The sequence below is a fragment of the Lissotriton helveticus genome, chromosome 9, assembly GCF_964261635.1.
Source record: "Lissotriton helveticus chromosome 9, aLisHel1.1, whole genome shotgun sequence".
NCBI classification, from domain to species: domain Eukaryota; kingdom Metazoa; phylum Chordata; class Amphibia; order Caudata; family Salamandridae; genus Lissotriton; species Lissotriton helveticus.
In genome coordinates this window covers 824,328,533-824,352,384 of record NC_136070.1, presented here as the reverse complement: position 1 = coordinate 824,352,384, position 23,852 = coordinate 824,328,533, and the positions used below count along the sequence as shown (strand labels likewise).

Here is a 23,852-nt window from a genome sequence, read left to right as displayed (position 1 = left end):
AGACACAGTTGAAATAAGTTGGCGCCCCTCAAACTGACAAAAAAGCAGTGTTGTGGAGGGTAGAGTTCAACACATTGATGTGAGGACCGTGTGTGCAAATAAAAGAAAATGCGTCACACAGAAGACATCAGTAAAATAGAAGTGCACACATAGCTGAAATTACACTGCATATGGTGAACGTGCGCAGGGAAATCTTCTGCATCCTGTGTATGAACAGATAGATATTATTGAGGGTAGCCAGAAACAAATGATATGCTGGTCGGTGAATGTCATTGAAGAGCGGCAGCCAAATGATGAAAATAACTTGAACACATCATCAGCGTGAAGAAAGCTAGAGGAGAAGGATGTACCAAAGGCTGAAAAAAGCGCCAACAGGAAGAGTCAACTAATAAGGAATAGTAATATTGCGTATTTCAGCATTGCTGCATTGAGCGCGTTTCACCTGGAAGTCACCGCACTGTGGCGCAGGCTCTCCGCTGACAGAGTCTGGATACGCGGTAGAGGTGACAGAAAATGGCGGCCGCTGAAAAGCGCGCCGCGTCAGACTCGGAGAAACTGCATGCAGATGGAGCAGAGGGTCGCAAGCGGTATCAGTCCGCTCACCTCATATTCCGACGTCTGAAAATGTAGTCGGCGCCCAGAATGGTGCAGCAGGAGAGGAGAAAGCCGCTGGTGCCGGCGCTCGATGCCCGGAGCTCCGCAGCTAAGCCGCCATCTTGTGCGGCGCTCAAGCCACGCCCCGCTCATTAGCTTTAACTTGCTGGTGTTTGCTGCCAGTCTTTTTGCTTTGTTAATGCTTGCTTTGTTGTGTCATGCATGGGCTTCATATAACATTATTTTTGGTGGACTTGCTCACCTATCATAAATATTTTTAAAAACTGTAAACGCAAAATATAGTCTTCGGTCTGAAAAAACATGCATTGGCACAGAAGTCCCTACCACTAAAGAGAACTATTTTGTCCACAGGTATGCACCATGCAAAAGGGTAGAATGCTGCCACTTTCAGCGAATATATGAACCCCTTGATTTTGGGGGTGAGCAAGATATTTTCTGAGCTTTCCTATGTTGCTAGGGATGCTGCCCGATTTTCTGATAACTTTGCTGCTTAGGATATTACAAATATTTGAATATTTTACATACTCTGTACAACCATTTAAATACAAATAAAATGAGCATGGCAAAATAATGAAAGCAAGCGTCAGGAAACTTTACAGATAATGGAATGTGAAACTTTCTTGCCTTTTATAGCTGGCGTGTTACTCAAAAGTTGGCCAATTGAACGACATTCAGTAACAATATAGGTGTGTAGACGTGTAAAACGTGGGCACTATAGATTCACATGCTTGCCATGTACTATGGATTTGGCATATTTTGCTTCCAATGTCATGTGCTTACTCCTAGAGCACCCACTCTGGTCTATGTCTATGGCTGCACCTGTACACCCTTTTGTTCTTCTATTATACACACCAATAGGCAGGTTTTGTTTTGCATGGCAAATCAGATTAAGAATAGCTTCGTGGAAAGCCACAAAACACTATGCCAATTTTTTTAAATGTTTTTAAAAAGCCCCATTTGCCCTATTGGCCATTTCCAATGGAAAATAACTCATTAAATGCCCTAAATGTGAACTGATTCGACTCCCCTATTAAACACACAACCACAAGGAAAATATAGAAATCCAAATAGAAGTAACATAAATCGGTCCAAAAATCACAAACAAAAACTATTTGTGGGATAGTACGGATGACAAACGGTCTACTGGGTAAATATTATAACGAGGCTGATAAAAATGGAAGGATGGTTAATTCTCCCTTCCCTCTTCAGCTTCAGCTTCATTTCTTTGAGTGTCTTCAGTGTCAGATGTCCACAACGTTAAGTTGTTTCTCAGATATTGCATTATTAATGTGCTGTCTTTGTAGGACTCTTCACTTAATGTATCAAGTTCAACAATGGCTTCATCTCTCAAGAGTACATGCTTTTTCTGGACTGTTTTGAATCTCATAGTAAAACACCCAAAAATTCAGGGCCAGTCCGAGTCTGATGGGATGTGTTGGTTGCATGTCATTTTTAGCTGATGTCAAATGCCTCTTGATATGTTTGCTGTGATTTGTTCACAATAGCTTCCTTATCATCACCAGCAACTTCAACTAAGTACGGATAATAATCTAATTTCATCTTCAAATAGAAAGCCCTTCTTTCCGATTGTGTAGTTTAGGAACCAGGTGGTTGTTGAAAAAACCCAATAAATCATAACAGATTTCTCTTAGCTTGGTCTCTATTTTCTCCCAGTATTATTTGGCCATTTGTTGTTTTTAGGTCGAGGGACCGTAGGCTGGCTTGCCAAGCCGGAAGTCCGGAGAATTAATGTGTCTTAGTGTGGCAGCTTAAACCCGCCTCCCTCCTCGTCTCTCCTCCATTGGCTGGCTTCCTAAATGGAGACCAGCCATTGGAGGAGAGAGGCGTCCCTCGAAAGAAGCTCAGTCTCTTTCGGATTCGGGGGCGTACATTTTGCTGTTCTTTCGCCAGTGACGTCACCCGTCACTCAAAACAACAAATACACGCCCCCGAATCCGAAAATGGTCAGAAGCTTGCGGCCGCCATTTTTTTTTTCTCGTCTGCCGGTGAGGATCGTCTTGGTCTTGTTTTACTTGTTATCTTATATGGTTGCTCGACTGATGAGGAATGTTGGGTTTCTCGGTCCTTGTAATTTTTATTTGACCGTGTAAGGTTAACTCTGGCGTGTATTATGCCCATGTGGTTACTGTGACCTGCTTGTTAACTTATGATTGTGTTGAGGTCTTTGTTTGATCTCCGCGGGTCCCCCATTCTGATCGATGCGATTCTGTCTGCCACTTGGATCGCTACTTTGATCTGCGCAATTATCTGGGTTGATTCGCATTGGAGGCAGCCTTTATGATTTGTTGGGGTTTTGATTCTTTTTTTATTTTTATTTGATGGTTCGATTATTTAATAATTTTGCTTGGGAGTAATTTTAGGGCACATTTGAAGGTCCGGAGGTTTCGTCCGTCATCATATTTGCTTTGGGTGACTTGGTCGTTCTATTTATATGACGCCACGAACTTTAGTCCGCCCTCTATGCCGCCGGATGGACGTAGGTGACGTCACTGCGAACGTCCTTTAGTACGTCAGGAGGCGTGCTTTCTACGTGTTATGTGGACGTGAACAGATTGAATGTTGAAGATCTGTGTGGCGTGACGGGGACCCGTTTTGCAGGTATATAAATTGAGGGGCCGCCCGAACTTTTGGTTACGATACTGTAAGTTTTTTGTAATTTTAATTTGACCGCGTAAGGTTAACTGTGGCGTGTATTATGCCCATGTGGTTACTGTGACCTGCTTGTTAACTTATGATTGTGTTTAGGTCTTTCTTTGATCTCCGCGGGTCCCCCGTTCTGATCGATGCGATTCTGTCTGCCACTTGGATCGCTACTTTGATCTGCACAATTATCTGGGTGGATTCGCATTGGAGGCAGCCTTGATGATTTATTGGGGTTTTGATTCTTTTTTTATTTTTATTTGATGGTTCGATTATTTATTAATTTTGCTTGGGAGGAATTTTGGGGCACATTTGAAGGTCCGGAGGTTTCGCCCGTCATCATATTTGCTTTGGGTGACTTGGTCGTTCTAGTTATAGGACGCCACGAACTTTAGTCCGCCCTCTATGCCGCCGGATGGACGTAGGTGACGTCACTGCGAACGTCCTTTTGTACGTCCGGAGGCGTGCTTTCTACGTGTTATGTGGACGTGAACAGATTGAATTCCTGAAGATCTGTGTGGCGTGACGGGGACCCGTTTTGCAGGTATATAAATTGAGGGGCCGCCCGAACTTTTGGTTACGATACTGTACGTTTTTTCAGTGTGTTCTGTGACTATGTTCTGTTAGGAGAGAGTTTCTTTGAACTTTTGCTTTCTGTGATCTTTTGCCAGGAGACATACCCCTGCCCTTGGTGTAAGGTGATGTTGGACCTGGCCTCGTGGCGTGGTCCTACCCCTCCCGCATGGCGGGCCCCGGACGACATCGGCCCTCCATCCAGCCCGGGTCGGCCTCGGGCACACCTCTGCACGCCCTCCAAACCACCAGATCCGCCACCCGGCGGCCCACCACCACTGACACGGCACCCTCGGGCCGCCCCAGCATTACCGGTCCGGTGCCCACCCCGGACCCTCATTCCAGGCCCGACGCCATCTTGGGCCCATCACGTCACAGACATGTGGTCCCGGACCAGCCGCGGCCACGGCCCCAGCGAGCCCGCCATCGAGGCACCAAGAACCCTCCGGGTGGTAGAGTGGCCACTCCACCAGAGACAAGGAGAGGGGAGTTTCGATGGCTCTCCAACCATCCCCGGATGTCTGGTTTCGATCGCCCTCCGGCCTCCCTGGGCTCTGGCTCCACCCCCCCGCTGGGTGTCTGGACACCATCATCCCGGCCCCTCTGACCCCCAGGCGAGAGGGTCCGGACATCAAAGGACTCCAGACCTATATCTGGGCCAGCCCCGGAGTAGGACGGCAGTTGTATCCCGGAGTCGAGAAGCCCTGCTGATGCTATCGCGGCTGACCCTGAGACGAACTCCCCTTGCTGTTCTACCTGGAACCTGCTGGCGCTGCCGCGGTCCATCTTTGCTGTAACCATCTTGGAACCTGCTGGCGCTGCCGCGGTCCACACTTGCTGTAACCATCTTGGAACCTGCTGGCGCTGCCGCGGTCCACACTCGCTGAACCATCTTGGAACCTGCTGGCGCTGCCGCGGTCCACACTCGCTGAACCATCTGGGAACCTGCTGGCGCTGCCGCGGTCCACACTCGCTGAACCATCTTGGAACCTGCTGGCGCTGCCGCGGTCCACACTCGCTGAACTATCTTGGAGCCTGCTGGCGCTGCCGCGGCCCATCCTCCCGAAACTCCCCAGCTCGAGGATTGAGAGCTGTGCGTAGAGTCTCCTTGCCACCGACCATCTATAAGACTGTCCCGCTACCTTGCCCCTTTGTCACGAGACTTTCCAGATCTCGGGATCTGCTGTATATATTGAAACGATACTTATTGCCAGATAAAGATTGAAAACTCTATCTACGTGTGGTGTATATTTGTAGGGGTGTGGTTACTCTGCTGTACGATTCTAGGAGAGGGCCCTCCCGTCGGAGGCCTCTCGACCTCGCTCGGTCCCTTCTCTGTAGGAGGGGTAGACCTCGGGGTGGTCAGTCAGACACCTTCTGCCTCCCCTGGGTTCGCCTTTCTAACATTGGTGGCAGCGGTGGGATCGAGCCAACGCAAAATCGTATAGAGAGTGATCTACCCGCTACGACGGAAAAACACACAGAGACCATGACGACCCAAGGAACCCACCTACCTGCCGAATTCCAGAAAGAGAAGATAGAAAAATACAGCCACAAAGAACTAAAACAATTCTGTAAAGACATGGGTATCGCTACCACTGGCCTGAGCACAAAAGAGGACTTCAAATCGGCCCTACAAGCCTGGGTGGAATCCCGAGACAGACCACCCCAAGAGGAGAATAGCCCGAACGGGCAACAGGAAACCAGCGCACCCCGACGGGGGAAAGAACCGCAACACTAAACGCGGACCTCATCTATGAAGACGCTCGAGAACGAGAGCGCAACCGGCTACACGAATTGGAGCTTGCACGATTCCGGCTAGACGGAGAACTCCAGCTAGCGGAGAGAAAGATAGCCCTCGAGCAACTACGGGGGATCTAGAAGAGAAACGGAGACAACGTAACCTCGAAGAAAAACGACTAGCATATGAACACGAACGAGGCCTGAGAGAACTAGAAATCAAGGCCAAGAGCAACGAAGATAGCGCGGCCGGGGCCAAGACCTCGGCCCCTCCCGTGGACACCAAGGTTCACCTACCGGAAGATGTAGTCGAAGAATACTACAAGAACGATGATATCCAGCAATGGTTCAAAGCCTACGAGGTGGCCATGACCGCCCATCGGGTGCCCCTGAAGGATTGGGGCGCCGGCCTGTGGGGAAAGTTCGTCAACGAAGGGAGGGACGCCCTGCTGGAACTCCCTGACACCGAAATGACCTCCTATGAACACATGAAAACGGCCCTACTCACGCGCTACGGACTCACCCCCGAAATGTACTGGCAGAGGTTCCGAGACTGTAAAAAAATCCCCGGTACCACTTGGGTAGAATATGTGAACTTTTTTAGCAGAGCCTTTGAGGGGTGGGTCAAAGGCAGTCAGGTCACTACCTACCAGCAGTTGGTCGACCTTATGTTGTGGGAGCACCTCTCCAACAACTGCTTCATTGAACTACGACAGCACCTCCTCGACAGCAAGTTGACCGAGCCGCGAAAGCTAGCGGTCGAAGCAGATCGGTGGGCAAGCAACCGCGTCCACCGGAACACCACAGGAGAATACGGACGAGGGTCCCCGGGGAACCACCGGCCGCGAGGCGGCGGGTCTGGCATCAGCCGAGGCCGAGACCTCCCGCCGGGGTCTTCGCCCGCCTCCTCTACACCAGCCTCCAGCCCGAGGGGGGCCCATCCAGCCCGGCCGGGGCCACGCCACAACGTTACGTGCCACAGATGCCAGCGGCTGGGTCACTATGCCAATGATCCTCTCTGCACCATGAACCAGCGGCCCGGCCCCACCGGGCCCCCCGGTCGACAAATCGCTGCGGCTGCTCTGAGCGAAGAAGAGGAGGAAGAAGAAGAGGTCCCTATGGAACCAGAAGAATGGGAGTCCGCGGCCATGTGCCTCGCCTCCCTGGGCGACAAAGACATGATCCCCCGAGACCAGATTCCGATCAACACCCAGAAGTACCGCCAGTGGATCACCATCAACGGACGCCGGGCCGAGGCTCTCCGTGACACGGGGCCAGCATAACCGCCGTCCGCTGCCATCTGGTGACCCCAGAACAAATCTTGCCCCACGTTCTGTGCCCTGTCCGGTCAGCAGACAATTCCGAGAGCCTGTGCCAGATGGCCCGCATCCCCTTCGAGTGGGGAGGAGTGTCCGGCCTGCTGAAAGTCACCGTCCGAGACGATGCCCCGGTGGACTGCCTCCTAGGGAACGACCTGGAAAGTTCCCCCTGGGCACAGATCGAGCGAAGAGAGCATCTGGGGATGCTAGGCCTTCCTGAATGGGTTTGCGTAACGACCCGATCCATGTCCACCCGGGGCACCGTCCCAGCCGAAGACGAACCAGAAAAACCTGAATGGCCGGCACCTCCGCCACCCGCCACTGCCACGGCGGAACTCAAACTGGGGCCGCAGAGCCCCCGCCATGAAGAACTTCCCGAGCTCGGGCCCCTTCCCGAACTAGCCCAGTGGCGCCAAGAAGGGGGCCCCACCCGCGAGCAGTTCCGGCGGGAACAAAAGACATGTCCGTCCCTTGAGGGACTCCGACAACAAGCCGCCACGCAAGCCACAGGAGACTCCTCGGGGTCCCACTGGATCTATTGGGACCAGGACCTCCTGTACAGTGAACAAAAGATCGCCGAGCTGGGGGCCGGCCGAGTGCTAGTCGTCCCCCTCCACTTCAGAGACTTTCTCTTAACCCTGGCACATGACGTGCCCCTCGCCGGGCACCGGGGGCAGGACAAAACCTACAGCTGCCTGGTGACCCACTTTTATTGGCCGAAGATGCGCCGCGATGTGTACAACCACTGCCGAACCTGTCCGACCTGCCAAGCCAGCGGAAAGAGTGGGGGGAAAATCAAGGCCCCACTCCAACCGTTTCCCGTGGTGACCACTCCCTTCGAGCGAGTAGGGATCGACATCGTGGGGCCCCTGGATCCTCCCACCTCTCAGGGGCATAGCTTCATCCTTGTCCTGGTGGACCATGCCACCCGCTACCCAGAAGCTATCCCCCTCCGGACTATCACAGCCCCCGTAGTGGGTCGGGCGCTAATGGGGATCTTCTCCAGAGTCGGCTTCCCCCGAGAGGTCGTCAGTGATCGGGGCACAAACTTTATATCGAAATATATGCGGTCCCTGTGGCAACAGTGCGGGGTCGCGTATAAGTTCACCACCCCGTATCACCCTCAAGGGAATGGACTAGTGGAGTGATTTAATAGGACCCTGAAAGGAATGATCAAGGGCCTAGAAGAGCCCCTCCGGCGCAAATGGGACGTTCTGCTGCCATGCCTCCTGTTCGCCAACCGGGAGGTACCCCAGAAGTCCCTGGGGTTCAGCCCCTTTGAACTATTATATGGACACCCTGTGCGAGGCCCCCTCAGCCTGGTCAAGGAAGGCTGGGAGCTGGCCGCCTCCGATACTCCGCCCGATGTTTTCCGGTACCTCTTGACTCTCCGCAACCAGACTCGGAAGTTCCGGGAACTGGCCGAAACCAACCTGAAGGCCAGTCAAGAGGAGATGAAGCGCTGGTATGATGAAAATGCCTCGTCCTTTGAATTCGAGCCGGGTCAGCAAGTCTGGGTCATGTCCCCGGTCGACCCCGGCACCCTCCAGGACAAGTGGACGGGGCCCTTCAAAGTGGTGGAGCGCAAGAGCCCCGTCACCTACCTAGTGGACATGGAGTCCCCCCCGGAACCCCCTCCGGGTCCTACACTCCAACCGGCTCAAGCCCCACTTTGTCCGCACCGAACTGAGCCTGTTGTTGGCTACCGATGACGGAGCAGAGGACGACTCCGAGCCTCTACCAGACCTCCTGGGCACCTCCGAGAAAGATGGCTCCATTGAGGGAGTCTCCCTCTCTCCCGCGCTGACACCCAAACAGCGCCAGGACTGCCAGAACCTGCTGGGTCAATTTGCGACTTTATTTTCCCTCACCCCCGGAGTCACCCAGTGGTGTGTTCACGACGTCGACACCGGGGACAGTCCGCCCATGCGGCACCGAGCCTACCGAGTCCCCGACCGAGTCCGGGCCTGCATCCAAGCCGAAGTTTCCAAGATGCTAGCCCTAGGGGTAGTCGAGCCCTCAGACAGTCCATGGGCCAGTCCCGTCGTCCTGGTCCCTAAGGCCGCCGCCCCCGGGGTGCCCCCGGAGCTACGGTTCTGTGTCGACTACCGGGGACTGAATGCCGTCACCAGGACCGACGCCCATCCCATTCCTCGAGCGGATGAACTGATCGATCGCTTGGGAGCCGCCAGGTACCTCAGCACCTTCGACCTCACGGCCGGATACTGGCAAATCGGCCTCACGCCAGGGGCACAAGAACGATCCGCTTTCTCGACCCCCGATGGCCACTTCCACTTCAACGTGATGCCCTTCGGCATGAAGAATGCTCCGGCCACCTTCCAGAGACTAGTGAATCGGGTGCTGGCCGGGCTGGAAGAGTTCAGTGCCGCCTATCTGAACGATATTGCGGTGTACAGCCTCTGTTGGGACGAGCACCTGACCCACCTCTGGAAGGTCCTGACGGCCCTCCAACGGGCCGGACTAAAAATAAAAGCCAGCAAGTGCCAGAACGGTCAAGGGTCCGTGACCTATCTGGGACACCAAGTGGGGAGCGGCCAAGTGGCTCCCCTTCAACCCAAGATCGACGCCATCCAGGCCTGGGAGCCCCCCGTCACCCAGACCGCCGTCCGAGCCTTGCTGGGGCTCACTGGATACTATCGGCGGTTCATAAAGGACTATGGGAGCATTGTGGGGCCCCTCACAGAACTAACCTCCAAGAGACTACCCCCGAAGGTGCACTGGACCCCCGAGTGCCAAGTAGCCTTTGAGACACTAAAGACTGCCATGTGCACCGCCCCGGTGCTCCAGGCCCCCGACTACAGCCGAGAGTTCATCGTCCAAACTGACGCCTCGGAACACGGCATTGGGGCCGTACTGTCCCAAATGAACTCTGACGGGGTTGACCTTCCTGTGGCCTTCATCAGCCGGCGCCTGCTGGCCCGAGAACAACGATGGAGCACCATCGAAAGGGGAGCATTCGCCGTCGTAGGGGCCCTAAAGAAGCTCCGGCCCTACCTCTTCGGCACCCACTTCCGAGTACAGACCGACCACCGGCCCCTGCGGTGGTTGATGCAGATGCGGGGCGAGAACCCGAAGTTGCTACGTTGGTCCATCTCCCTCCAGGGGATGAACTTCACCGTGGAACATCGCCCTGGCAACTACCACGCCAACGCTGACGGCCTCTCCAGATTCTTCCGCCTTGGCGAGGAGAATCCCCAAGAAGATGGGTGACTCTCCCCTGCCTTCAGCTGGGGGGGACGGGTGTTGGACACGGCCTCGTGGCGTGGTCCTACCCCTCCCGCATGGCGGGCCCCGGACGACATCGGCCCTCCATCCAGCCCGGGTCGGCCTCGGGCACACCTCTGCACGCCCTCCAAACCACCAGATTCGCCACCCGGCGGCCCACCAACACTGACACGGCACCCTCGGGCCGCCCCAGCATTACCGGTCCGGTTCCCACCCCCGACCCTCATTCCAGGCCCGACGCCATCTTGGGCCCATCACGTCACAGACACGTGGTCCCGGACCAGCCGCGGCCACGGCCCCAGCGAGCCCGCCATCGAGGCACCAAGAACCCTCCAGGTGGTAGAGTGGCCACTCCACCAGAGACAAGGAGAGGGGAGTTTCGATGGCTCTCCAACTGTCCCCGGATGTCTGGTTTCGATCGCCCTCCGGCCTCCCTGGGCTCTGGCTCCACCCCCCTGCTGGGTGTCTGGACACCATCATCCCGGCCCCTCTGACCCCCAGGCGAGAGGGTCCGGACATCAAAGGACTCCAGACCTATATCTGGGCCAGCCCCAGAGTAGGACGGCAGTTGTATCCCGGAGTCGAGAAGCCCTGCTGATGCTATCGCGGCTGACCCTGAGACGAACTCCCCTTGCTGTTCTACCTGGAACCTGCTGGCGCTGCCGCGGTCCATCTTTGCTGTAACCATCTTGGAACCTGCTGGCGCTGCCGCGGTCCACACTCGCTGAACCATCTTGGAACCTGCTGGCGCTGCCGCGGTCCACACTCGCTGAACCATCTGGGAACCTGCTGGCGCTGCCGCGGTCCACACTCGCTGAACCATCTTGGAACCTGCTGGCGCTGCCGCGGTCCACACTCGCTGAACCATCTTGGAACCTGCTGGCGCTGCCGCGGTCCACACTCGCTGAACTATCTTGGAGCCTGCTGGCGCTGCCGCGGCCCAACCTCCCGGAACTCCCCAGCTCAAGGATTGAGAGCTGTGCGTAGAATCTCCTTGCCACCGACCATCTATAAGACTGTCCCGCTACCTTGCCCCTTTGTCATGAGACTTTCCAGATCTCGGGATCTGCTGTATATATTGAAACGATACTTATTGCCAGATAAAGATTGAAAACTCTATCTACGTGTGGTGTATATTTGTAGGGGTGTGGTTACTCTGCTGTACGATTCTAGGAGAGGGCCCTCCCGTCGGAGGCCTCTCGACCTCGCTCGGTCCCTTCTCTGAAGGAGGGGTAGACCTCGGGGTGGTCAGTCAGACACCTTCTGCCTCCCCCGGGTTCGCCTTTCTAACAGGTGAGAAGTGGACATTTGGTGATTTTCTGAGCCCTGTGAGACTGTGTTGCTCCAGGTATGATCTATGTCCCTCTCCATGGCTCACTCCACGGATGCACATCTCTCCGCACGCGGACCCAGCAAAACAACATCAGGAAAGCACGGCCGAGCTCGGCAGGAACTGGGGCTCACACAGTGTGGGACCCCGGGCCTCATGACAACCAACACCAGTCACATGGGTGGGACGGGAGGGGAGCCGGGGGGGAAAGACAAGGGAACCACGGAGCCTGTGCCAGGCACTGTCACACTTCAGGACAGGCAGGCTCGCGTCTCACGCAAGATGCGTGGGAGTTGGTAGGACAGTTGCCGATAGCCGTACCGAGGCGCTCCGGCGGGCTGTGCTTGCTCCCCTGCCCCCTGACTGTGCTTGTTCCCCTGCCCCCTGACTGTGCTTGCTCCCCTGCCCCCTGACTGTGTTTGCTCCCCTGCCCCCTGACTGTGTTTTCTCCCCTGCCCCCTGACTGTGTTTGCTCCCCCGCCCCCTAACTGGGCTTGCTCCCCTGCCCCCTGGCTGTGTTTGCACCCCTGCCCCCTGGCTGTGTTTGCTCCCCTGCCCCCTGGCTGTGTTTGCTCCCCTGCCCCCTGGCTGTGCTTGCTCCCCTGACCCCTGGCTGTGCTTGCTCCCCTGCCCCTGGCTGTGCTTGCTTCCCTGCCCCCTGGCTGTGCTTGCTTCCCTGGCTGTGCTTGCTTCCATGCCCCCTGGCTGTGCTTGCTTCCCTGCCCCCTGGCTGTGCTTGCTTCCCTGCCCCCTGGCTGTGCTTGCTTCCCTGCCCCCTGGCTGTGCTTCCTTCCCTGCCCCCTCGCTGTTCTTGCTTCACTGCCCCCTCGCTGTGCTTGCTCTCCTGTGTGTATGTATGTGGCTCTGGGTGTGTGTATGTGGCTCTGGGTGTGTGTGTATGTGGCTCTGGGTGTGTGTGTGTGTGGCTCTGTGTGTGTGTGTGTGGCTCTGGGTGTGCGTGTGTGTGGCTCTGGGTGTGTGTGTGTGGCTCTGGGTGTGTGTGTGGCTCTGGGTGTGTGTGTGTGGCTCTGGGTGTGTGTGTGTGGCTCTGGGTGTGTGGCTCTGTGTGTGTGTGTGGGTGTGTGTGCGTGTGTAGGTGTGTGTGTGGCTCTGGGTGGGTGTGTGCGTGGCTCTGGGTGGGTGTGTGCGTGGCTCTGGGTGGGTGTTTGTGTGTGGCTCTGGGTGTGTATGTGGCTCTGGGTGGGTGGGTGTGTGTGGCTCTGGGTGGGTGTGTGTGTGTGTGGCTCTGGGTGTGTGTGTGTGGCTCTGGGTGTGTGTGTGTGGCTCTGGGTGTGTGTGTGTGTGGCTCTGGGTGTGTGTGGCTCTGGGTGTGTGTGTGTGTGGCTCTGTGGGTGTGTGTGTGGCTCTGGGTGTGTGTGGCTCTGGGTGTGTGTGTGTGTGGCTCTGGGTGTGTGTGTGTGTGTGTGTGTGTGGCTCTGGGTGTGTGGCTCTGGGGGTTTGTGTGTGTGGCTCTGGGGGTGTGTGTGTGTGACTCTGGGGGTGTGTGTGTGTGGCTCTGGGGGTGTGTGTGTGTGGCTCTGGGGGTGTGTGTGTGTGTGGCTCTGGGGTTGTGTGTCTGTGTGGCTCTGGGGGTGTGTATGTGTGCGGCTCTGGGTGTGTGTGTGCGGCTCTGGGTGTGTGTGTGTGTGGCTCTGGGTGTGTGTGTGTGTGGCTCTGGGTGTGTGTGTGTGTGGCTCTGGGTGTGTGTGTGGCTCTGGGGGTGTGTGTGTGTGGCTCTGGGTGTGTGTGTGTGTGGGGCTCTGTGTGTGGCTCTGTGTGTGTGTGGCTCTGTGTGTGTGTGTGTGGCTCTGTGTGTGTGTGGCTCTGTGTGTGTGTGGGTGGCTTTGTGTGTGTGGCTCTGTGTGGGTGTAAAGGCAATAGGTCATGCATTTGCGAGCTATTAAGCTATTGGCATTGTAAATGGCAATGCCATTTATTTAACGATTAAGCTATTGGCAATGTAAATGACAATGCCATTTATTTATGATTTAAAAAAAAAATGTCATGAGCAATGCCAATAGCTCTACCTTTAATAATGCCGAGACCATTGCATTGTAAATGCTTGTTTTTCACTGCCTTCCGCTTTCTGCTCGATTCTAGAAATGACCCTCCACAATGACATAATAGCTCCTACCACATTCTTGGAAGCAGCAGACAGAAGTTTCCGCTCTTCATTGGAACATCCACTTTCACCACATTCCTCCCTTACCTTCTTCATGTTCTGTGCTATGTCATCGTATCTCTCGGCCATCTCTGCCTGTTTGTCTTTCTGCACCAGCTCGTTTTTAGGTCGAGCCTAGCGTTGCAGCACATGCGCTGCTCGCTTTGCGAGGCATGCAGTATTCAGTATAGCGTGGAAGCTTTGTGGAAGCTCCCCCCACTCTCCTCCCATATTTTTCATTGGCTTAGGTCCTAAATGCTGTCTTCCAATGGTTTTAGTCTTGTGAGTCCCTCCTCATGACGGCCATGCCGTCATTTGTATCCTTCCATGACTACAGCTCTTTTACTCCGAACACTATTTTCTTCCCTGTCTCCCCCCTGCCCCCTCCGGCAGTCCATGACTTCTCGCCCCCCCACTCCAGTTCTTGCCTTCTTGCCTGCCTGCACTCATGTTTCCAATGCAAGAGGTCTTGTGTAAATGCAATGTTGTATTCTGCTTTAGGTGTCCGTATATAGGTTTTCCTGATACATGTCCTTATATAGGCAAAATTCACATTGCCCGTATATAGGCATAAGATCCCAGTCCTTATTTAGGCATTAACCATGTTATCCAAATACAGGCATGGTCACCTACATCCGTCCATCCCAACGTCACAACGAGTTCTTAGAAACCAGACATTTAAGCTATTGGGAGTTTCCCTAGCCCAGGATTATTGATTTCTCCAAGAACTCATTTATTATGCATGAACCGCTATACCTTAAGGGTTCATTTCTCATGTCTTCCTCTGCCCGACTTTACATCAATGCTAACATTCCAAGGCACCGACCAGGAATAAATATACCTTCCCTTGCCCAAGCAAGTAGGAGTAGACCTCAACTTTAGAGGACCCCCTATCCCGGCCAGACGCACTGACAAGACACTGTCATCCCAGCTTCCAGTGTTCTGCTCCCTTCGCTGGTTGCTAGAGTTCGAGAACCGGAAAGAGATTCCAACCTCTCTCATTCTCAAGATATGGAGCTGACTAGAACCTAGAGGGACTCTTTGCCTACTAGACTTTGAATACCAAACTATAGCATACCATACTATAGAATACAGCACCTAATTCTTACCTTGTACTACACTTAGGTGCATTGGGGTAGAACTAGTAGAGAATGCATCTTATGAGTACACACATTTTAAGTCGGTCATCGGTGAAGAGTTTTGAGGGAGAAGGTTGTTACTGACGTTAACTAGATTCTGAAGCCTCCCCTCACCCCCACTTGTTCAGCAGCAGAGTGTCTATACTAGAGGTGGAAGCATGGTTAATTCTGTTGTAAGCCTATGCAACTAACTTACGGGTTCTCCATACTAGTTTAGACTGTATATTACATGAGGTTTAAATCTATGGGCTTTATCTTTTCTGCTCTCTCCACTCCTCTCTCTTTTATCTCTGTCTCACCTTTCTTGCTCCTGACTTCATCCTCCTTTCTCTCCACTTTACCTTGCTGTCCGGCTCACCTCACCATCTACTTCCTTCCACCTCACTCATTCACATCATCCTACTCTCTCGCCACCTTATCCACCTGTTCCTTGATACGCCCTTCTTTCTCCACTTCACTTCATATTTCTCTACTTCACTTCATATTTCTCTCACCTCACCCTCCTCTCTTTGTGCCTCATTCTACTTTGTCTCTGCTGACTGCGCAATCCTCTCACAGTGTGTCAACTAACTCTTGCTCCACCACACCCGTCTCTTTCTTCCTTCCCCTCTTCTTTGTACATAAACGTCCTCCCTTTCTGACTCACCCTCCTTCTCACCCTCTCACTAGCCTCCCTCTGGCCTCAGCCTTATTATCTTTCCAACCCTCTCTCCACATCACCATTCTCTCTCTTATCAGTTTAGGACCCGATGAGTAAAGGCAGTACTATAATCAGGGCCACTGGAATTATACAACACAGAAGGACTAAATTAAGCAGCTGGGTTGACTAGATTTTGCAGCGTAATGCGAGATAGTATTTTATTATTTTGTAATTTTTTACACGTTAACACGGTCTGGAAAAAGGATTTACCTCATTAGTATCAGTTTAAAATGCAAGTACAGCAGTAAGCAACTGAAAGGAGAAAAGTAAACCTGTGCAAAGGGCCTTCCACTGTGCATCAACATATTACAGAATTTTTAGTAACTTTTGATCAGTTTAAGATAGCTCTTTGTTGAAATCTGCAAATTATGCAGCAGATGATAGATAGTTTGGCAAATCCATATTTAGGTGTAAAGCTCTGTGACTGCAGAATCGTGTAATTCCAGTGGCCCTGACTATAATCCATTTCTGTCTCTTCATGTGACAAAATTAGAGAATTTAATGGAAGACAATAAATGCCCCATCCTCAGTGCCCCAAAATAGGGTGTCTGTTCTTCCTTCTAATTATATTAGCGAGCTCTGCATTCTGCGAGCACATTGGGAGATTGAGACTAGGCAGGACAGTGGCAGCACATGTTGCCAGTGCTGCCATGGAATTGTTGCCAGTCATTTTTTTTCGCATAATAGACACATGCATTGCTTCTTCCCATTCTGTATCAGTGTTGTGTTAGTGAAACTTGACAGGTCTTTTCACTTAAGAAGAGTCTAAACAGTGCTGCTGCCTTGTTTTTGTGTGTGCTCAATATAGTTCCATAAGCAGGGATACTGGAATTATGCAGTTCTGCAGCTGCAGGGTATTCCGCACAATTCCGAATGTGTCCCACAATCCATCATCTGCTGCATAATTTGCAAATTTTAACAAAAAATAGTTTCTAGTTTCGGATCAAAAGTTCCTAAAAATCCAGTGAGACTTGTTGTTGCGCTGTGGAAGGTCCTTCACAAATGATTGATTACCTTTTGGTTGCCTCTTGCTGTATTTTGGTGTTAAATTGGTACCAACAACGTGCAATCTTTGCCAAGACAGTGTTAACATATACAATGGAAGACGGTCACACAGGCACTTGTCACCAGCCGGCTGGACTACGGAAACACCCTCTACACCGGAACCACAGCCAAACTTCAGAAAAGACTCCAGCGCATCCAGAATGCCTCCGCACGACTCGTCCTGGACATACCCCGACACAGCCACATCTCCGGCCACCTGAGAGACCTGCACTGGCTCCCCGTCAGCAAGAGGATCATGTTCAGGCTCCTCACCCACGCAGACAAGGCCCTCCACGACCTGGGCCCCAAGTACCTCAACAACCGCCTGACCTTCTACGCGCCCACCCGCCAGCTACGATCGACCAGCCACGCCCTCGCCGCCATACCACGCATCCGCAAGTCCACCGCCGGAGGAAGATCCTTCTCCTACCTGGCAGTCAAGACATGGAACTCCCTCCCCATCCACCTTTGACTGACCCAGGATCACCTCTCCTTCAGGAAGCTCCTCAAGACCTGGCTCTTCGAGCAGTAGCGGACCCCTCCCCCCAGCGCCTTGAGACCCTACCAGGTGAGTAGCGCCCTATACAAATTACCATGATTGAATGTAGAAAATATTGAAGTAATACTATCACAAAGGGCCAGATGTAGGTAATTTTAATTTACCACCTCGTAAATACCGAATCATACCGAATCGGTATTTAAAAGGTGGTAAAATAGAGGGGGGGAGATGTAGGTATTTCAGATTCGGTAAATACCGAATCGTTCAGATTCGGTATTTACCGATTCTGTAAATACCGATTCGGTATTGCCCATTGATTCCTATGGGCCTTGCAGCCCATAGGAATCAATGGGCAAAACCGAATCTGTAATTACAGAATCGGTAAATACCGATATTAGCAAGGGTGCAGGGGGTGTCACTTTGACACCCTCTGGCACCCCAAAACTAGGCATATGCGCCATGTGGCACACAGACATGCCCTAAGGGCATGTCTGTGTGTCACATGGCACAGGTGTGCATGCACACATGTGCATGCACACCTGGATTCGGTATTTTACCACCCACTTGGATTGGGTGGTAAAATACCGATTCTTAAAGCCCTGTGGCACTCTGACATGTGCCAGCTGCATCTGCATTTACAGAATCGGTATTTTACCGAGTCTGTATTTACCGATTCGGTAATTTTACCGAATCGGTAAATACAGAATCGGTAAAATACCGATTCTGTAAATGCATGCCCTACATCTCAAAATCCAATTACCGGTCGGTAACGGCCGCATTCGGCCGTTACCGACCGGTAATTGGCCACCTACATCTGGCCCTAAATGTGCCTACGCAGAGTAATATGCGTTTTCCTGCCACGTACTTTGGCAAACTCTGTACTGTCATTTAGTTTTCCCTGGGTGCATAATTCCAGTGGCCCGGCAATTAGTTAGGAATACCACCACAGTAGAAATAAAAAAAACACTACCAAGATATATATCCTGCTTGTATGCACATTTTCACTTACTTTTCTTATAATGGCAAAATCCTTCACAATGTCCCTGCCAGGAAACTGTTTTTCTCTCTTAATAAGTGTGTCAGCTTGTGGTCTTGATATAGTGGGGGTGTCTCGGGTGCTCCTTCTATTTACACTTGCACAGGAATAGCAATCACCCCCTGTGACCTCACTGTTGTCCCCAGGCACTTATGGTAGCCGAGGTCATTAGGCTTTGATAGCGAGGCTGCAGTCCTGTCTTTTTTTTTTTCATTACGTAAACAACAAATTATTGTTTTCTACTTGTGAATGGGCCTTGGGCGGGCCATGGAGCTATTTTGGGAGAGCTGCGCCCACCTGGTCCACCCTTTAGAGCCTGGTTTGGGTACAATGGGAGTATAGCTATGTAAGACGGGGCCAGTGGTGCTTTATTGTCAGTCCACAAACACTGTTGTTTCTGATGCTCTCATTCTTCTCAGGGCCCCAATGAAGCGATGGCTGCCGCATATGCTTTGTCAATTCCAGCTGACCAGTATGGAAATGATGTAAGTGTCTCTTTGAAAAGTGGGGGCAGATGTTGTGTTCAGCTATACCATGTTTTCTTTGGGGCTTCTGTACTTTGCACTCAAGTCTGATTTTTCTAGTTTAATATCACATTTATCACCGAGTGCTGCTCTTTACAGTGGGAAGGGTGGCATGTTTTCTTTTGCTCCGAACCTGGAAAAGTAGAGTTGGATTATGATAGATGCAAGTGAATTTTTTTTATTTACAAACAACACAATTTTTTAGCAATTATAGACTGTGAGATCTAGTGAGAGGGAACCTCAATCCTTTAGCTGTTTGTGTACGTAAATGTAAAGTTAAAAAAATAAAGAAGAAAAACTACAATATGTAATCGGAGACCCGGAGAATATACATTTGCAATGCAATAGGTCTCGTATTTGTGAGAGCTTGAGGTATTGGCATTGTAAATGGCAATGCCTTTTATTTATGTGTTTTGAAAAACCTGCAGGCCCTGCGTAAATACGCACTTTGTACTTATAGTCCTCGCAGTAACTGCGCCTCTTTTACTGCTAGGCTGGCTTCTTGTAAGCCAAGACTATAAATACAAAGTGCGTGTTTACACACCGCTTGCAGGTTTTCAAAACACATAAATAAAAGGCATTGTCATTTACAATGCCAATAGCTCAACCTCTTGCAAATTCGAGACCTATTGCATTGCAAATGTTTGTATATACTTTAGTTTATACTTATATGTGTATGTACTTTGTGGGCTCGGGAGATCCACCCTAGGACTTGTCTGCCTCCTCTTGGGGACTTTTTTCTGTTCAACTGCCTCTATTTAACTGTCTTAATAGAAAGCAACCAGCAGAGGTCAGTAAAATACCAGAATCACTTTAGCATTCTCTAGGTTCCAGTCCATAGAAATTGTCTTCCACGAGCACCCATAGACAATAATAATTTTTTCAAATCTTGTATTTTAGCGAAATGACCACTGAAGTCCCTGATTTTATAGCAAAAACTGAGCTTTGGACTATACCATTTCCAGCTGAAAGGCACTATTTCTCTCCATGTGTTCCTATACACAGTTTGGTGCCTACTTTCCCTCCATGTTAACCCGTTTACCACGGCGGACATTCTGCCGCGGTGCGGGCGTTCGATGCAGTGGGCGGGGCTAGGTTGGCCGTTGGTCGTGAGCAGCAACCGGGAGGTAGCACCTGGGAGGTAGTGCTTCCGTCCGCCAACGGCCAACGCTAGCACGTAACGGGTTAAATAACAGTAGATGTTTCAGCCCCCAGGCTAATGTGCTGCATAGCTAAATACATATAAGCGAGATCGATTACATTGCACATGCATGTTATCCATGACTGCACTAACTGTTACCGCACTGCTACAGGAGACAGGGGTTTTGCTGCTTGGCTCCCTCCCATCCGGGACAGTTGGGGAGTGGTGTCTGCGCATCTTCTCTGTTCTTTCGGCTGCGCTGCCTTCACCCGTTCTACCGCCGCCCCCTCTCAGGCTCCTTCCACCTGTACTCCAGAAAAAGTGTCACTAATTAAAATGACTAAATACCCTTTCTTGCAATGAGAGAAAAGAATAGCAAACACGCCATTCATTTAAAATAATTAGCACATTGTCAAACAAAGCTGCCTGTCATGAGACAGTTTGTTTCAGTGTTGCAGGGATTATGTTTGGAAACAGAACTGTATCTGGGATCACAGGACATCAGTAAGGTAGGGACTGAGTACCCATACCACATCAGTACCTATGGGCCCAAATCCGACTAGCTCACAGTGCCCCTCTTGCTCTCCTAACCTTCCCAGAGTAACAGGTCAATTGACAACGTAGACTGCAACACTCTAGTCCCCAAGAGAACAGTGGAAACAGACCATCACCTTTCTCTTCTCACTTATCTATGTCCATAATAAACAAAAGAAAGACACAATGAAAGTTTACAATATTTATTAAAACTATTGATCTCTATTATGAATCATCTGTGCTGCGATTAGAAAAACAATTACTACTGAGCAATGTAAGCATCATTAGGAGTACCCTGTATATGATGAAAAGCCCTACTATGGCGAATGATGTATTTGTCTAAGCCTACCCTCACTACATAAGCACAGGAATATGCTACTGATTACAACACAGGATTACAACTCGGATCCTCCTCTCTGTTTTCTAAAAGGCAAGTCTCAGTTTATATGATAAAAAAGTGCTGTTCTGTAAAGCAGCAGCCATGTCTTTGTGTTGTGTCCAAACGTTAGGAGATGTTGCGGACTGATCATAGCAAAACAGGGCACCATGTTTCTCGACCTTGTATGAAATGTTCAGAATGAATCCCAAAAGAAGAAGTGAATAATAATAATATGTACAGCATATTTTCTAAAATAATATCATAGCATAACATAAATGTGTTATGTGTGGCTGTGCATGTCAAAAGTGGCCTAAAACGTGCAGTTAGGCTAAAATAAGGGAGAAACAAATGAGCCATAAAGAAAACTTACTAGAATAGTAAATGCTTCCATACTAATAAATAAAGGCCTCTGCATTGTTAATTCCCTATTTGAACTCCATCAAGGATTTATGGGGGCACTGCAGCACCCTGCCTGCAACCCCATAACCACTACTTCCAGTGCAACTGATATTAGCTGAAAAGAACAGTCAAACTCAAGTGCACTCCATTCTAGTAAGTCAGTAACGGGGAAAGTATTGATACAGGGGTACTGGTAACTCCAGGGATGAGGAAATTCCATCCCATGTTTCACACTAAAGGTCTACTAAAAACAAGAAATTAGCAGGAGATTAAATAATAACATGCCCACGTAAAACCTAGTATTCCTCATTTCTCTCAGCTTTTCTGCTGAAGATTTCACCTGCTTGAACAGGTAAAATCTCTTAATGAAAAATACTGGATTCTTGTAGCAAACATTGTAATTCTGAGTGGGCCTGTAAGACGAGTCAACAGCCCCATCAGAATTAAGGTCCAATTCATAATGAGAACCAATATGTCAATGTGAATCTTGGTCTCTTTTCTGGCCATTTTAAACGAGGACATCCAGAATTGTTTATTTACAGTAACACCTGTCTCAGCAGTGTAAAATAATAATTAGCAATAATAAAATACAACCGCTGCTCATTGGTAAACTGGGTACTCTAAATCATTATGTGCCTTGGTGGCTCACGCCCTAGAATGAGGTAATTACTCGCCTTTGACCCCATTTCAGGTAGGGGCACCTCATCCCTACCTGAATGGTGGTTTATCACAGAAGTGTGTTACGCCTTCTCTCAGTAGAAACATTTAATGGTGATACACCTCATAATGTAGAGCCAGACACAACACCACCGACAGAACTGTCCTATAAGTCTGCACTCAGATGCTGTGACCCGCAAATCAGAGACACCGAGAAAAGGCCCTAGTGGACTGCATGAAGAAAGCTCCATTAGCTGCAAGGAGATCGTCTCGATCATCAAGGACTTCACCTCACCCTCATTCACTGTCACTAACATTGCTGTCTCCCAACAACTCTGTGACATCCTATCCAAATTTTCCACAGAAGAATCACAAACATTTACAGCAACTTCGCACACCAACCCAACCCTAGAGAAATCATCACTAACCTATCTACTACCAACCATGATAGCCACCTGATTGAATGGACAACCCTCAATAGAAAGGACACAGTGGCAGTTATGCGGACCATCCACTCAGGGGCCTGACAGACTCATGCTCCCACCACCTATCCAACCTGGGAAAATCACCAATCAGCACCTACCTGACCCACATCATCAACACCTTCATCACATCCACCATCTTGATGGATGAATAGAAACTTTCAGAAATCAACACCATCCTCAAGAAGCCCACAGCCGACCCAAATCAACTGAGCAACTTCGAACCCATCTCCCTGCTCCCCTATCTAGCCAAAGTGTTTGAGAAGGTTCATAGCAAGCAACTCACAATTCATCTTGAACTTCACCAGCTTCTAGACAACACACAATCAGGATTCAGAAGAACCACAGCACCAAAACAGCTCTCACCGAGACCACCAACGACATTCAAAGCATTCCCGACAATGAAGAAACAGCGACGCTCATCCTGCTCAACCTCTCTGCAGCCATCAACACTGTCTCACACAACACCCTAATCAGAAGACTCCATGAGATTGGCATGCAAGGATCTGCTCTCAAATGGATCTGTTCCATCCTCACAGTAGGAACCCAAAGTGTCAGGTTGCCACCCTTCATATCAGAGACCAAGAAACTGATATGCGGTGTACTACAGGGATCATCTCTCAGCCCCACTTTTTTTAAACATTTATATGAAAACGGTTACCAACATCATCCGATCACAAGACATCACTGTCATCGCCTACGCCAATGACACCCAACTCATCCTCTCCCTGATGGACAAGACGAACACCAGCAGAACCAACTTCACCAACTGCATGACCATGGTAGCAGAGTTGATGTGAACCAACTGCCTGCAGCTTTACTCTGACAAGATAGAAGTACTGTTCTTCGGCAACAAAACTTCCCCATGGGATTCCACCTGGTAGCAATCGGAGCTAGGACCCACACCCAACGACCACTCAAGAAATCAGGGATCATCCTACATGACAAGCTCAACATGATTGCTCAAGTCAACACAGTGTGCACCTCCTACTTCTACATACTAGGCATGCTCTGAAAGATTTTAAATGGTTCCCTTGAACACCAGACGGACTGTCATACAAGCACTGATCACCATCAGGCTGGACTACAGCAACACTCTGTAAGCTGGAATATCCAAACAACTCCTACACAGACTTCATACCATCCAGAATACAGATGCAAGACTCGTACTCGATCTCCCACAAGTACAGCCAATTTGAACTTCTTACGGACACATACAAAGACCTACACAACACAGGACCTGAAAACCTAAACAGCTGCATACACATTTTCAAACCAGCCAGACACCTACGCTCTCCCTCCCTTTCACTCGCACACTCTCCTCACATCCACAAAAGCAAAACTCAAGGTCACTCAATCTCCTACATTCCACCATAGACATGAAACAACCTAACTCAACACATCAGAGCCTCCTCATCACTTCTTGAGTTCTGCAAGAAGATGATGGTCTGGCTCTTAATATAAGCACTTTGTGACCACATACCTCACCCAAGCACCTGGATACTCTGTTGGGTGATTAGTTTGCTATACAAATGAACATTACATAACACAAATATATATACACCAGCAGTGTGGGCTATAATGGCGCACTAGTGTATTGTTAATTCAGTATATAATTCAAGTACGCTCTACTTTTCGTGACCCCACTGCCTAGAAGCCACAATCAACATACA

At 50.6% G+C, this 23,852-nt stretch overlaps 1 pseudogene; it reads right to left on the bottom strand.

Moving 5' to 3' along the window:
• Positions 1–1,801: 1,801 nt before the first annotated feature.
• LOC144783296 (14-3-3 protein zeta pseudogene) overlaps positions 1,802–23,852 on the bottom strand; it is a 58,127-nt pseudogene continuing 36,076 nt past the window's right edge.